We start from the raw sequence: 13,823 nt of genomic DNA, 5'->3' as shown, positions 1-13,823 counted from the left end.
TGAAGAAATAAAAGAATTGAGAACAAGGAGGGAGGGTGGGGCAAGCAAACGAGAATGAACAGCTTGCAGAACTGAGGGAACCTATATAGATGACAACCGGAAGGAGTGTGTTTGGAGGCGTGGTCCTGCTCCTGAAATTCCGATAGATACAAATCTCCAATAATATATATTTTATATAATATAACCCTGATATATATTATAAGTCTGCCTTCAGTTTGCTATTGAACTGAATTAGGTTGGTAATTCCATGCAATCTGTTGGTGGCGGCACAGCAAAACTCCAAATCGGTCACTGCAAGTCACACTGCAAGTGTTTGGAGACAAACTGCGCAACTGTCTTGTGATCAAAAGTGGTCACACAGAGGTTATGGGTGTGGCACGCTTAGCCTCTGGGTGACCAGCCAGGTCACTGCAACTACTTGCAACTGATCACTGAAAGTGAAAATATTCAATGTGGTCACTGAACAAACACTGATTTTTTTGCCAGTCACACGGTGGTTACCATCCTATTTTTAATCAAATGTGACTGAGGAAAATATGGAAATAATGTCAGGTTGACTTGAAACACCGAGTTGATTGGATCACAGAACAGCAGAATGCTGCAAAGTCAAAAAGTCACATTTTCCAGCTGACTGTCAAATTTAAACACTTTTAAACATTCTTACGATTAGAAGAGTTCGATTACTTTGTGGTTATCTGTGGCTTGAAAGTGGCAAAGGATCGAGCTTTGTCAGGAGCTGACATCCCCATTTCTAATCCCACCTATTACTGTAAGCTTTGAATGCTCATTTGTTTCTCTAATTAAAGGAATCAAAATCCAGCGTGCATCAAGTCTACTTGAATAATTTAATCATTACATCGTTTAACAAATCATGCAATTAAGGAATTACCAGTCCAAAAAAAGGACAACATAGATTTAACTTGACCTACTAGAGGCATCTGCACCTGGAAGCAGATGTCTGCCCCTCCCTGAGCCTGGTTCTGCTTAGAGGTCTTTTCCTGTTAAAATGGAGTTCTTCCTCCCCACTGTTGTTTATGAGTGCTATCAGAGTTTTTTCAGTTACATTATAAAGCAATTTGAGATGAATGTGTAAATTCAGAATGCATGAGAAATGACAGACTTAAGTAGAGACTTGAAGGGTGAAAAATAGAAACAGAGGAAAACAGGTGGGGAGGGATCAGCAACTACTCATGCAATCACCTGGCAGGTCCAGTATCATAGCTGTCGGTTAGAGCGTTGATTCTTACCCTCCTAGTACATGACCCAGAAAATTTAGCTGGGATGGCAACTCTTGAGAAATCTCCTCGAAGTCTTAGGATTGTTTATCCAGGTTTTGGCACCATTAGAAGTGCCAATCCTCCGGTGCCCTGATCCCTGATCCCTGTTCTGACTCTCACCAGGCTCCCCTAAGATCAGCTGAATGGATATGAAAAACAATGGAAGCTTTTTGTACACAGTAGCGCTAACTTGGCAGACGGGGACACAAACGAGTAAAGGGGATCGTGAACAGTAAGATATGGCACTGCACTCATCTATCGTTTCTCTCTCTGTGTGTGTGTGTGTGTGTGTGTGTGTGTGTGTGTGTGTGTGTGTGTGTGTGTGTGTGTGTGTGTGCGCGCGCGCATATGGGCGAGTCTGCATCCTACAAATTATGTACAAATTCCTAAATCCGCTTTACCGCATTCCCAAACGCGACCCTTGTGCTTTAAGTTAATTTAATCATCTCAATCCGACTTGCTTTCATTTGCTTACGTGTTATAATTCACTTTTTCTATAGTCTATTTTGAAGTTTTTCATTTGGCATTCTTTGCTTTCTTTTCTCCCCTGCCATTCTTCCTGTGTGGGATTTTCTTTCCTTTTTCTTCATCTTCTCTTTTTCCCTTTCTGTTGTATAAATTCCATAAATTCCGTCCTGTTTCCCAGTGAGGTTTGTTGTGTCCTGCCAGGGGGATATACAGACTGGACATTCCACAGGAGTGGGAGGAAGGAAAGATGATGGGATGTGTACTGAAAATGCAAAAAACATTTCTTTCTTTTTTAACCCTTTTCATATATAAATTAAAAAAAATATAGCTTTGCTTTTCTTGTTTTTTTATGGGATTCTTGTAGCTCTCCGTTAAAGTGTGTTGTTGTGCTGTAAAGCACAGATACTACTATCTTTTGTTCTGAGGCTGACAGGTTATTGCTGATCTTTGAGACAGCGGGGCAAAACAGTCTCAATTCAAGTTTTAGTTTTCTTAATTGGGAGCTTTTGGCCATTTCACACATAGCAGATAGAGACCGCTTACCCAGCATCAACACAAAACAAGGTGGGTACATTTGTAAAAGCATCTTGTTCTCTATGTTTTAGCACTCCCTCCAGACAAAAAGGGCAATTTTCTTCCCTAAAAGCAAATGTTTCTGAAATACTGAGTGGTATTATATGTTGTGTTGTGTATGAGGGAAAAGCAGCTCTATAGAAACACTGTCACTGTCAACAAAATGTGGCTTTAAATTTAGGTTGATATCTGGTGGTTCTCCGTGGATTTGGTCTGTTATTCATTCACTGAAATCGTTGTGCTCTGCTGGCAATAAATAATAAGAATCAGAATACTTTAATAATCCCTAAGAAAATAATATGGGTTACATTTCATCCAAGACAAAATGCACTCATGATATCAATCTATAGAGTAGTCACTTCTTCTTCTATGGTTTTCTGTGCCCGGTTTGCTGGCACTAGGATGAGAGTTACCCATTGTGGCGTTTAAATGTGTCTAAGCGTGACCATCAACAGTCTAAAAGATGGATGCAGCTACTGTGACGTCATCCACTGGTTCCTAAAGATGAGCATTTTCACTGTCACCATCTTGGGCAGTGAAACTGCCTGCTCATTGGCTAGCAGCTTTCCAGTCTCCCATAGACTTCCAAAGAACCAGAAGACTTTCCACAACTAGATAGGCTGAGCTTTTAAGATACGTCCACATTAGTTTAATTTTTTCTACCCAGAAGCTATGTCCATGTTTTATACCGTTTATGGTGGGTGCACTGCAGTTATGCAGTTTGTCCGAGGACATGCAGATGCACTAAGGAGTGGGTAATGCTTTCTAAGATTCCCATACAGCTATGGGAAAAATATATGGGGCGTTTGCCTCAAAAGCTTTCTGCCTGTCTGATAAGCAGTTCTAATAAAACATACTGGCAGCTTAAGAAGACCTTGACTTGATATCTACCAACTGCTATCAGAGATTAACTCAAAAGCTTAACACTTTACTTAAGGTCCTACAAAATCCTTTAATGAAAAATTCCAACATGCTTACAACTTAGCAATCTACTGCTATATACATAAAAGATGGAACTGTGATCTCACCAAACTTATTCTCAGTGCTTTTGATAACAAAGAGTATCAAATTTGTATACATTTAGCAATGCGAAGTTTTTCACTTGCCAAAACTGAAACATAAATTTCTTGTTCAGGCTGCGTTATTGGCAGGAAAAAAAATTTCTTAAAATGGTTCTAAATACACTTCAAAGACTGTGGATAGGTCAGATTTAGTGAGTCAAATGAACAGTGGTTAGGTCTAATAGACTGACTAATACAATGGCTACAGTTCCCTGTGTCCAGACACCTGTTGGTCAAAGCATCCGGTGCTAAAGTGAGGCGATGCTTCTAGCTTAATTTTTCCATTCTAGCATCATGAGAAAGTTGTCATAGACAATAAAACATATATGAAAGATATAAAATACAACACAGAAAGACTGAAGCTATCCTTTTGGTCATTGTTTGCAGAGTTTGCAGACAAATCAACCTCTTCCATGTAAACTATGGATGACCTCATCAGTCTTCTAGTGTTTTGTTGCAACCCCTTCTTTGCGAGTAATTTTACCCAGTGAGAGCGAGGGACCTCCACCACTCATCAACTACTCAAGGAATACTGGTTTTCCCCCAGCAACTGGAGGCTTCCAGAGGTTACCAACCAATCTCTAAGTCTGTGTGACTGAAGCCAGAGGGACTTGGGGGGGTTGAAGCTTAAATATACTGCCAAATTAGAAGGATGAGTTTGATATGCGACATGAGGAGGGTAAAACAGTGCAGCTTACAGTTTTTGCCCGTTGCCTGAACACATTTTGCAAAACTTTGCTCATTGTGCCAAAACCCTAAACACAAGTACACATGACACAACACTGGGAAATATACCATTCACATCTGCACCAAATTGAAACTCTACTCTCAAAACCTAAACTCTGCTATCAAAACCTGACATTCCTTTGTCAAAATGTAACTCTGTTGACAAAATGACACATACTTGCATCATATGCAAACACTTACAGAGCAGGGGGAACACACTAGTCTACTTTATATAAAGCACTGCAGTCTTTGATTTCCATTGTTCATTCAGAAGGCATATTTTCAGGAGACACATTTGCAAACAACCAAAAAAGCAAATAGGCCTACTCAATATTGTACATTGCAGCACTGTACATTGCAGTACCATGAATTCAGATAAAGCAAAAAAACAAAACAAAAACAAAAAACCCATAATACAGTAATAGAAAAAACACTATACTGTAAACAAAAAATCATGACAATTGTGCATACGTGGGCTCATGGATCCCGCCGTCTGTTGGGGTCTGGCCACAGGACCTCATCAACATCGCAAGCAATGTCTTCTCCCGCTAGGCACTGGGGAAAATATCCTCTTCCATGTCAAAACCATCCATGGATTGCTGTCACCTGAATGTCGCCGCAGGCCTGTTCCATTGCCTGCAGAAGAGGCATGCAGGCATGTAGTTGGCGGTCATATACACGCCATCTCCAAGCCTAAAAAAATTCCTCTATAGGGTTTAAAAATGGTGAGTAAGGGGGCAAGCATACCACTTCAAGTTGACTGTGGTTGGAGAACCAGGCCTGGACCAGAGCAGCCCGATGGAAACTGACATTATCCCATATCACCACAAACCTGGGCTGATCTGGTCTGTTCTGTACAACTATATCATGGAGAGCATCTAGAAATGTGAGTATATGTTGCCTATTGTATGGACCTAGTTTTGCATGATGATGCAGAAGCCCTCGAAGGCTTATGGCGGCACACAATGTGATATTTCCCCCGCGCTGCCCTGGAACGTGCACAATTGCCCTTTGGCCAATTACATTACGACCCCGTCATCTTGTTTTGCACAGGTCGAATCCAGCTTCATCAATGAAAATGAATTCATGAGGCTGTGCAGCTCCATCCATGGCCAAGATTCTCTGTAAAAAAAAAAAAGAAAAAAGAGAACATATTACTGTACTACAGTGCTACACATACAGAACCCTCACCCATCACACAGGTACCTGTGTAGCTCTCAGAATGTATTCATGTGGTACTGATATGGTACATATTCAGCTCAAAGTCCTTTGACCCTGTCACTGTTCCTCTCAAATGGGACTCTGTAGAGCTGCTTCATGGTGATGCTGTGTTTTCCCAAGATGCGTCTGATGGTGGTGATGCTCACATGGTTTATGTTGTTGAACACTTGCCTGTCTGCAAGTATTTGCTTTCGTAGCTGGTGGAGACGCATAGCATTGTCTGCCCTCACTAGGTCCACAACGGCGTTGGCGTCCTCCCCCAGAAGGTCTTCGAGTCATTCTAGAGAAATACAACCACATATTGTCATCGGTTTGCTTATTTTTCTTACAGTACTTTACTGTATATACTGTATCATCCACTGTACAACACTGTACTTCAATATAAGTAATCATGGTATGTTTCACAGAAACTACCACTTTGGCTGCAAAAGGAGCATTAGCACCCTGCAGTACCCTGCACACTTGATATGGTAACTGTAGAACAGTACTATAAAAACCATCTGAGTAGAGTAGAAGGCAGTGAGATGAAGACAGACCTGTTTTCTAGTCGGAATTTTCTTATTACAGATGCCACTGTGAAGCGGCTTAGATGTGGGTGGACTCTCTGCCCAGCTTCCCTCATAGTCAGGCCGTGGTTGATGACATGGTCCACCAAAGTTGCTCTTATATCATCAGAAATATAGGTCCGTGCATGGCCTCTTTGACCTCCATCCATGCTTGCAAAGTTCTTGAAATGGCTAAACTGAGGGCTTTTTGCGGTTGGCTAATTGGTGTTCAGTTTTGCAAGTAAGTGCCTTCAGGTGTATATTTGAGTGGTTGCAATTACCCGATGTGTTTTGTATTTTGGATACATGTGTTTTCCAAATGGCACCCTGAAATTTCATTTTTGAACGAAGTGTCTTATGTATGAAATAGAGTGTAGTATGCAGGACCATGTGTGTTGCATAAAGGAGTAAGTGTGTTGCATAATTGCAACCAGAGTGCAAAGCAGCACTTTTGTTTAAGGTATGGGTACATGTGTTTGGGGTATGGTAACAAAAGCTTCAAGTTGTGTTACTTTAGTCTAAGCATGGGTTTATAGTGTTCAAGCAACGAGCAAAAACTGTAAGTTGCCTGCCTTTACTAGCTTGGATCCTTTGTCCTTTAAAAATGCACATCTCTGTTTATTTAATCAGCAGTTATTGATCTGATCTGATCTGATTTGATTTTTCAGATGCTGAGTGAGTTGTCTTACATCTCATCAAACACATTTCATTGTGATCTTGGTCCTGTGTTAACTTACACAGCAAAAAAAGCTAAAACCATACTGACGCTGTTTTGTTTTGTTTTTTATTGTGTGACAGCAGTGACCTAAATAACAGCAATGAGGAAATGATAGTTTCTGAAAGTGTTGCAGATGAGCTCCCTATAGACTCCTGTACATAGAAAGTCACTTATAGGGAGTAGGGTGATGGAAATGAGTGCATTACAGTTTTTCTCGATTGCTTAAACACTATAACCAGGCCTCTAAACTAAAATTTCAAAACCGTAACGCTACTGTTCAAAAAGCTCACCCATTTCCCTGAACTATAAACACTATTCCCTGCTTTGACACATGACTCAAATTTGGTGAACTGCTACTGCAAAACTCTACACACAAATCCCTACATTTTACAGTGCTTACACCATGTAGTCATTTAGAAAGCACTAGCATGCAATAATGTTAACTTACAGTTTTTTCTGATTGCGTAAGCACATTTTTTGTAACTATTGGCTAATTTTGCAAAACTCTTCACACAAATAAGAAAACCTGTCACCCAATAATCAAAACATTGTAGTTCTCTTGCAAAAGCAAACACAGCTAGATTAACTCTTCACACCTTCGTAAAAATGGTGTTTCCGTATCAAACAGTACACACAAGCCATCATCTACTAAGCACACAATGCGCCAACTGCACACTGATGGTATGAATACAAAACACATCTGGCTTTTGCTTTCTCTGCGCACAAGGTAGGCTATGTCAGTTTGAGCTCATACTTCTGTCATAGATCCATAAGCATAGAGGGATCCAAACTTCAAGTACTGGTGTTTATTCAAACACATCAAAACAAACACAAGTGTTTATTTCCAAGTACAGGATAATTTGCAATCGCCATAATGACTATATGGGTTACTTGGTCTGCAGTGAACATGCTTCCTCTGCCCCCAGCATCTGGTCATCTAGCAATTCTGTAAAGTAACAATTTCAGTATTTTTACATCAGTGGTATTGGTGTGTTTCTCACTGGCATATGGCAGTGCTACAAATCTTTGTGCGAAGTGACTGTGCTAACCGATTCTCATTTCAAGATGTCCTTATGGTACTTGCTACAGTGTAGCGGCTCGAGTTAGGCTGGACCCGTTGGCCAGCTACCCTCAGGGTCATTCCACGGTTGATTACATGGTCCACTATTGTAGCTCTGATGTCATCAGCAATTCTATTTCTTACTCTTCCTACCCTTCCTCTCCCCCCTTCTCGTCTTCCTCTTGCTCCTCCTTGTCCTTGTCGTCCTCTTCATCCTACTTCTTCACCTCCACGTCCTCTTCCTCGGCCTCCTCTACTTCTCACTCTTTCTGCTCCCTCCATTGTACTCCGCACACACAGCTTACCTGTATTATAGTGCTTAGGCTGATTGCAAAGTGAACTAATTATCTAAAAAAGTTTTCACATGTGAAAGTGTGCCAGACAGTTGGCAAATTAGTGTTAATGATAGCCATACATGTGTATACTTTTGCTAGGAGTGTGTTGGAAATTTGGTAATTGAGTGTTGTGCAGTGAATTGTGCCTACAGTTTTGCAAAGTGTGTGTTACAAAATTGCAAACTGAGTGCAAAGCAGTTTTTGTGCTTTTAGTTTTGCAAACTCAGTGAGTGGTTTTGCTATAAGTCTGAATAGTTTTAGAGATTGTGCTACAGGAATCACAGTTAGGGTTTAAGCATTCAGAAAAAACTGTAAGTCAGCATAGCTTGAGCTCAATTAGCACACAATTAACCAGGTGGAAACACTAGGAGTCAAAATTTAGCACACACCAATCAGAACCTGCGATAGATAGATAAAAGGGCCAAAGTCAGCTCATTCAGGTTTGAAACAATGGATCCAAAGAGATGCAAAGGAAGAGGACGTGGTGGAGACAGAGGACGTGGTGAAGGAGGTGGAGAACGACGGCGACAAGGAAGGGGAAGAGCAAGGGCAAGAAGACAGTCAGTCTCGGATGAAATTCGAGCCACTTTAGTTGACCATGTCCTTGTCCATGGGATGACTATGAGGGAGGCTGGGCAACGAGTACAACCAAATTTGAGTCGCTTCACTGTTGCCTCCATCATCAGAACCTTCAGGGAGGAAAACAGGTAGGTGTACTTGCAGTAAGACTGCTTTGTACAGTAACGTTTAAGTTACTGAACTTATGTGTCTTGAGTTTCAGTATGTTTCCATTATTTGCCTGTAAAATGACTGTGTGACAGTTACAGTAATGAGTGCTTCTATTTTTGTAGGACACAGAGACGACCACCTGGTGGAGGCAGGTTAAGGCTTTTGTCGGAGGAGCAAGAGAGGGAACTTGTAAACATGGTAATTGCAAATAATGTAATCCGCCTGCAAGAGATTCAAAGGAGAGTGATTGAGGATGATCATCTTTTTCGAGGCATACATGCCATCAGCCTCTCCACAATTGACCGCATCCTCCGAAAGAATCAATTCCGGATGAAACAGGCATACCGAGTCCCTTTCGAACGAAACTCTGACAGAGTGAAAAACCAACGTGTGGAATATGTTCAGGAATGAGTTTTGATACTGTATAAAGTATTGTGTACCATCACAGCATGGCAGTTTATGCTGCCATTTCAGCACTCTTGAACTGTGGTTCAGGGTACCGATTGACTCTACTGTGTTATGTGTTTTGCAGAGAATCTTTGAGATTGAAGGACGGCCTGTTCCCCATGAAATAATCTTTGTGGATGAGGCAGGTTTTAACCTGACCAAAAGAAGGAAAAGGGGGAGGAACATAATTGGCCATCGGGCTATTGTAAATGTCCCTGGTCAGCGTGGGGGGAATGTCACTATGTGCGCAGCCATCAGCCAACGAGGGGTACTCCACCGCCATGGCGTACTAGGACCCTATAACACTATGCTTCTCCTTGCTTTTCTTGATGGTTTAAGACAACATATGTTCCAGCTGGACTACAGGGAACCAGCACAGCCAGAGCAGCCTCACTACGTTGTTGTGTGGGATAACGTCAGCTTCCATCGCGCTGCTCTGGTTCGTGATTGGTTTACCAATAACCCAAGGTTTTCTAATATCTTTCTGCCTGCATACTCTCCCTTTCTAAACCCGATAGAGGAGTTATTTTCGGCATGGCGGTGGAAAGGGTATGACCGAGAACCTTATGTCCATGTTCACCTCCTTCAGGCCATGGAAGAGGCCTGCCTAGACATATCAGTAGATGCATGCCAGGGGTGGATCAGGCATGCAAGAGGATTTTACCCCCGCTGCCTGGCTGGGGCCAATATAGCCTGTGATGTGGATGAGATTCTCTGGCCTGACCCAGACCAAAGACAAGATGCTGAGGTGGGATAATGTTTCTGGTGTGTGTTGTACTGTATAGTACATGAATGACAATGTGCCACTGTACATACATTGGTTGCGTCTTTTGTGTTTATCATGTGACAAGGGTTTTGAAGGGGAGAACCATAAGCAACCTATTTGTTTTGGAACTATTGTTTTGAATTAATTGTACCAGTGTGCAAAACTCTGTTGTAGTGTGTGTGTTTTTGAGGGCTTGTGTTTGATGTCTGTGGGCAAAGTTTGGTTTTTCAGCAGGAGTGAATAGTTTTGGGTGTAGAGCTTCATTTTGACCTGGAAATAGGATGTTTGGGAAATTGAGTGAGATGTTATGGATTTGTGTTTACTGTTGTGAGGATATGAGGCGTAGTTTCAGGAAATGTGTTTTAGCAATCGAGAAAAACTGTAATTTAGACACAACCGATGTAGACGAGACCAGAGAAAATAGCTGTTGCATTAATGTTTTAAATGCTTCTAGTGCTTCAAATGATAACTTTTTTTTCTGGAGGAATGAATTAGTCTTTGAAAAAATAAGAAACAAACAACTGATCTGACCTACTGCACTACAAAAATACTACTTAAATGCCAGTAGTACCGAGCGTGCTTCACTTTCCCCCTAAACTTCCACATCTTTGACTGATACTTACAAGGTCTGTTCCCTCCAGCTTTGAAAAACACATTCCATTTTAATGCAGCCGTCGCTCACAAGGTCATTTGTCACTTGATAATGACAAAGCAAACCCAAGGGCATTTCACCGCTAAGTGTGTGTATGTGAGCGTGCGTGAGAAGGAAGCAGGAGAGGTGAGGGACTGGCGGCATCCTTGTGAGCCCATCTATTTGTTTAAGGTTTAAAGACATGAAGAAATCCTGTAGACTGCTCCTGTTTTCATGTATGTGGAGAAAAACATATTACAGTTTTTTCTGAATGCTTAAACCCTAACTGTGATTCCTGTAGCACAATCTCTAAAACTATTCAGACTTATAGCAAAACCACTCACTGAGTTTGCAAAACTAAAAGCACAAAAACTGCTTTGCACTCAGTTTGCAATTTTGTAACACACACTTTGCAAAACTGTAGGCACAATTCACTGCACAACACTCAATTACCAAATTTCCAACACACTCCTAGCAAAAGTATACACATGTATGGCTATCATTAACACTAATTTGCCAACTGTCTGGCACACTTTCACATGTGAAAACTTTTTTAGATAATTAGTTCACTTTGCAATCAGCCTAAGCACTATAATACAGGTAAGCTGTGTGTGCGGAGTACAATGGAGGGAGCAGAAAGAGTGAGAAGTAGAGGAGGCCGAGGAAGAGGACGTGGAGGTGAAGAAGTAGGATGAAGAGGACGACAAGGACAAGGAGGAGCAAGAGGAAGATGAGGAGGGGGGAGAGGAAGGGTAGGAAGAGTAAGAAATAGAATTGCTGATGACATCAGAGCTACAATAGTGGACCATGTAATCAACCGTGGAATGACCCTGAGGGTAGCTGGCCAACGGGTCCAGCCTAACTCGAGCCGCTACACTGTAGCAAGTACCATAAGGACATCTTGAAATGAGAATCGGTTAGTACAGTCACTTCGCACTAAGATTTGTAGCACTGCCATATGCCAATGAGAAACACACCAATACCATTGATGTAAAAATACTGAAATTGTTACTTTACAGAATTGCTAGATGACCAGATGCTGGGGGCAGAGGAAGCATGTTCACTGCAGACCAAGTAACCCATATAGTCATTATGGCGGTTGCAAATAATCCTATACTTGGAAATAAACACTTGTGTTTGTTTTGATGTGTTTGAATAAACACCAGTACTTGAAGTTTGGATCCCTCTATGCTTATGGATCTATGACAGAAGTATGAGCTCAAACTGACATAGCCTACCTTGTGCACAGAGAAAGCAAAAGCCAGATGTGTTTTGTATTCATACCATCAGTGTGCAGTTGGCGCATTGTGTGCTTAGTAGATGATGGCTTGTGTGTACTGTTTGATACGGAAACACCATTTTTACGAAGGTGTGAAGAGTTAATCTAGCTGTGTTTGCTTTTGCAAGAGAACTACAATGTTTTGATGATTGGGTGACAGGTTTTCTTATTTGTGTGAAGAGTTTTGCAAAATTAGCCAATAGTTACAAAAAATGTGCTTAAGCAATCAGAAAAAACTGTAAGCAGTATTATATGATATATATATTTTTATGCTAGTATGGTGGATACTCATTTTAAACATGGCCAAGTTTCAAACATTTAGGTCAGAGTGTTGTCAAGTAGCCAAAAGGTCATCCTTTGACCTCTCCAGATACTCCTTTGAAGACAGTTTTCTACTTCTCACTCTATGATGTCAAAGACAGTGGATTTCTACGGTGGCCCTCTAAGGTCAAATGCTGTGCAAACGCTCCAAAAGCACACACATTACAATGGAAGGTGGATAAAACACAAGAAATCTTCACTGTTGTGAGGCAGAAAAAGATGCAGGTCCTGTGTGTTTTAATTAATTAAATTTTTTTGTTTTATTCTTTTCCTGTAAGCTTTTGCAATGATTATTCCCACTGTGTGTGTGTGTGTGTGTGTGTGTGTGTGTGTGTGTGTGTGTGTGTGTGTGTGTGTGTGTGTGTGTGTGTGTGTGTGTGTGTGTGTGTGTGTGTGTGTTTAACTTCCGTATTCTTTTGACCCTAGATTTCCCTAATTTGGTCAGCTCAGAGTCCCTGCTATGGTTGTGAGCGCAGAAGCTCCACCCAACTGCTGCTCAAACCTTTTGATTTTCAAGGAGAGCCAATCAGAAGAATGCTGACCTGAATAAACAGTAAAAGAAGCTGAACTCAAGCTCATTTCAGACAGTGGAAGGTAAATAAGAATTATTTTTGAACTGGGAATCAGTTCAAAAATGTGTGTTGAGGGTCTTTAGCTTCTGCACATAACAAATCTGCATATCCAAGCTTGTAAGAAGTAGGTGTCATTACAATCATGTGTTTTTAGCATGCAGAGGATTTGACATCCACGAGCCAGGTCTGCTACTTTTAAAAGTAGAAAACCAAAGAATTTACAAAGAAAACATCTTTTTATGCCTTTATTGCATTTTTCGCGCATTTATCCTGAGCGTGTCGTTCCACTGCGTCCTGATAACTTACATAACAATGCTGAGGAGAGAGATGTTTATATTTAGACCATAAGGCCTCCAACCTTCAAACTGTATCCTCTAATTCCTTGGGTGCCCGATGTTGCAAAACAGTGTGTGAGATTGTGTGGGCGGCTGTTTGTGTTTGATCATGAGTGAGCCTGTAAAAACAGCCATGTATGAATTCCTGGTGTATTGGTGCAAGCATCATTAAACGCATGAGTGTGTGTGTGTGTGTGTGTGTGTGTGTGTGTGTGTGTGTGTGTGTGTGTGTGTGTGTGTGTGGGTCTTATTATGTTAATCCTTGTCAGTCCTATTTGCTGGCCCTTCTGGTAAGAGGGGTATGTGGATGGAGGGGACCTTGGTTGGCAGGACTGGCATAAAGACAGATTACAGTAAAGCAGAACAGTTGCCACATGGCCTGAGCTGCTCTGAATATGCCCGCTGCTGCTTATGGGCACTGGCTTGTTTGTACAGGTTTGGGCTGGTCTGGCTTTTTTTTCTGGCTCTGCTATTAGCTGGTCAAATTTGGTTCCGGTTTTGGGTTGATGCAAAAATTTAAATGTCTATCTTTTTTTCTGAGTGAGGTGTGTTTAAGAGGTGATCACAGACAGGCAAGAACTACATCAACTCTTTGAAAGATGTTATAAAGTTAAATATTAGAGTCTCCTTGGATAGTGAATCAAAAATTTCCCACCTCCACCACACACACACACACACACACACAGACTGTATATAAATGATACATGTGTCATCTTTCAGCATATGAATCTGAAAAGAGAAGACAAAGTTGTAATTGTC

The sequence above is a fragment of the Aulonocara sp. 'chitande type north' Nkhata Bay genome, linkage group LG22 (genome assembly GCF_057382095.1).
Source record: "Aulonocara sp. 'chitande type north' Nkhata Bay isolate Kocher_YH1m ecotype deep benthic linkage group LG22, A_spYH_male_GT1.1, whole genome shotgun sequence".
NCBI lineage: Eukaryota > Metazoa > Chordata > Actinopteri > Cichliformes > Cichlidae > Aulonocara > Aulonocara sp. 'chitande type north' Nkhata Bay.
The sequence above is the reverse complement of the archived record's forward strand: the minus strand, read 5'-3'. Positions refer to the sequence as shown.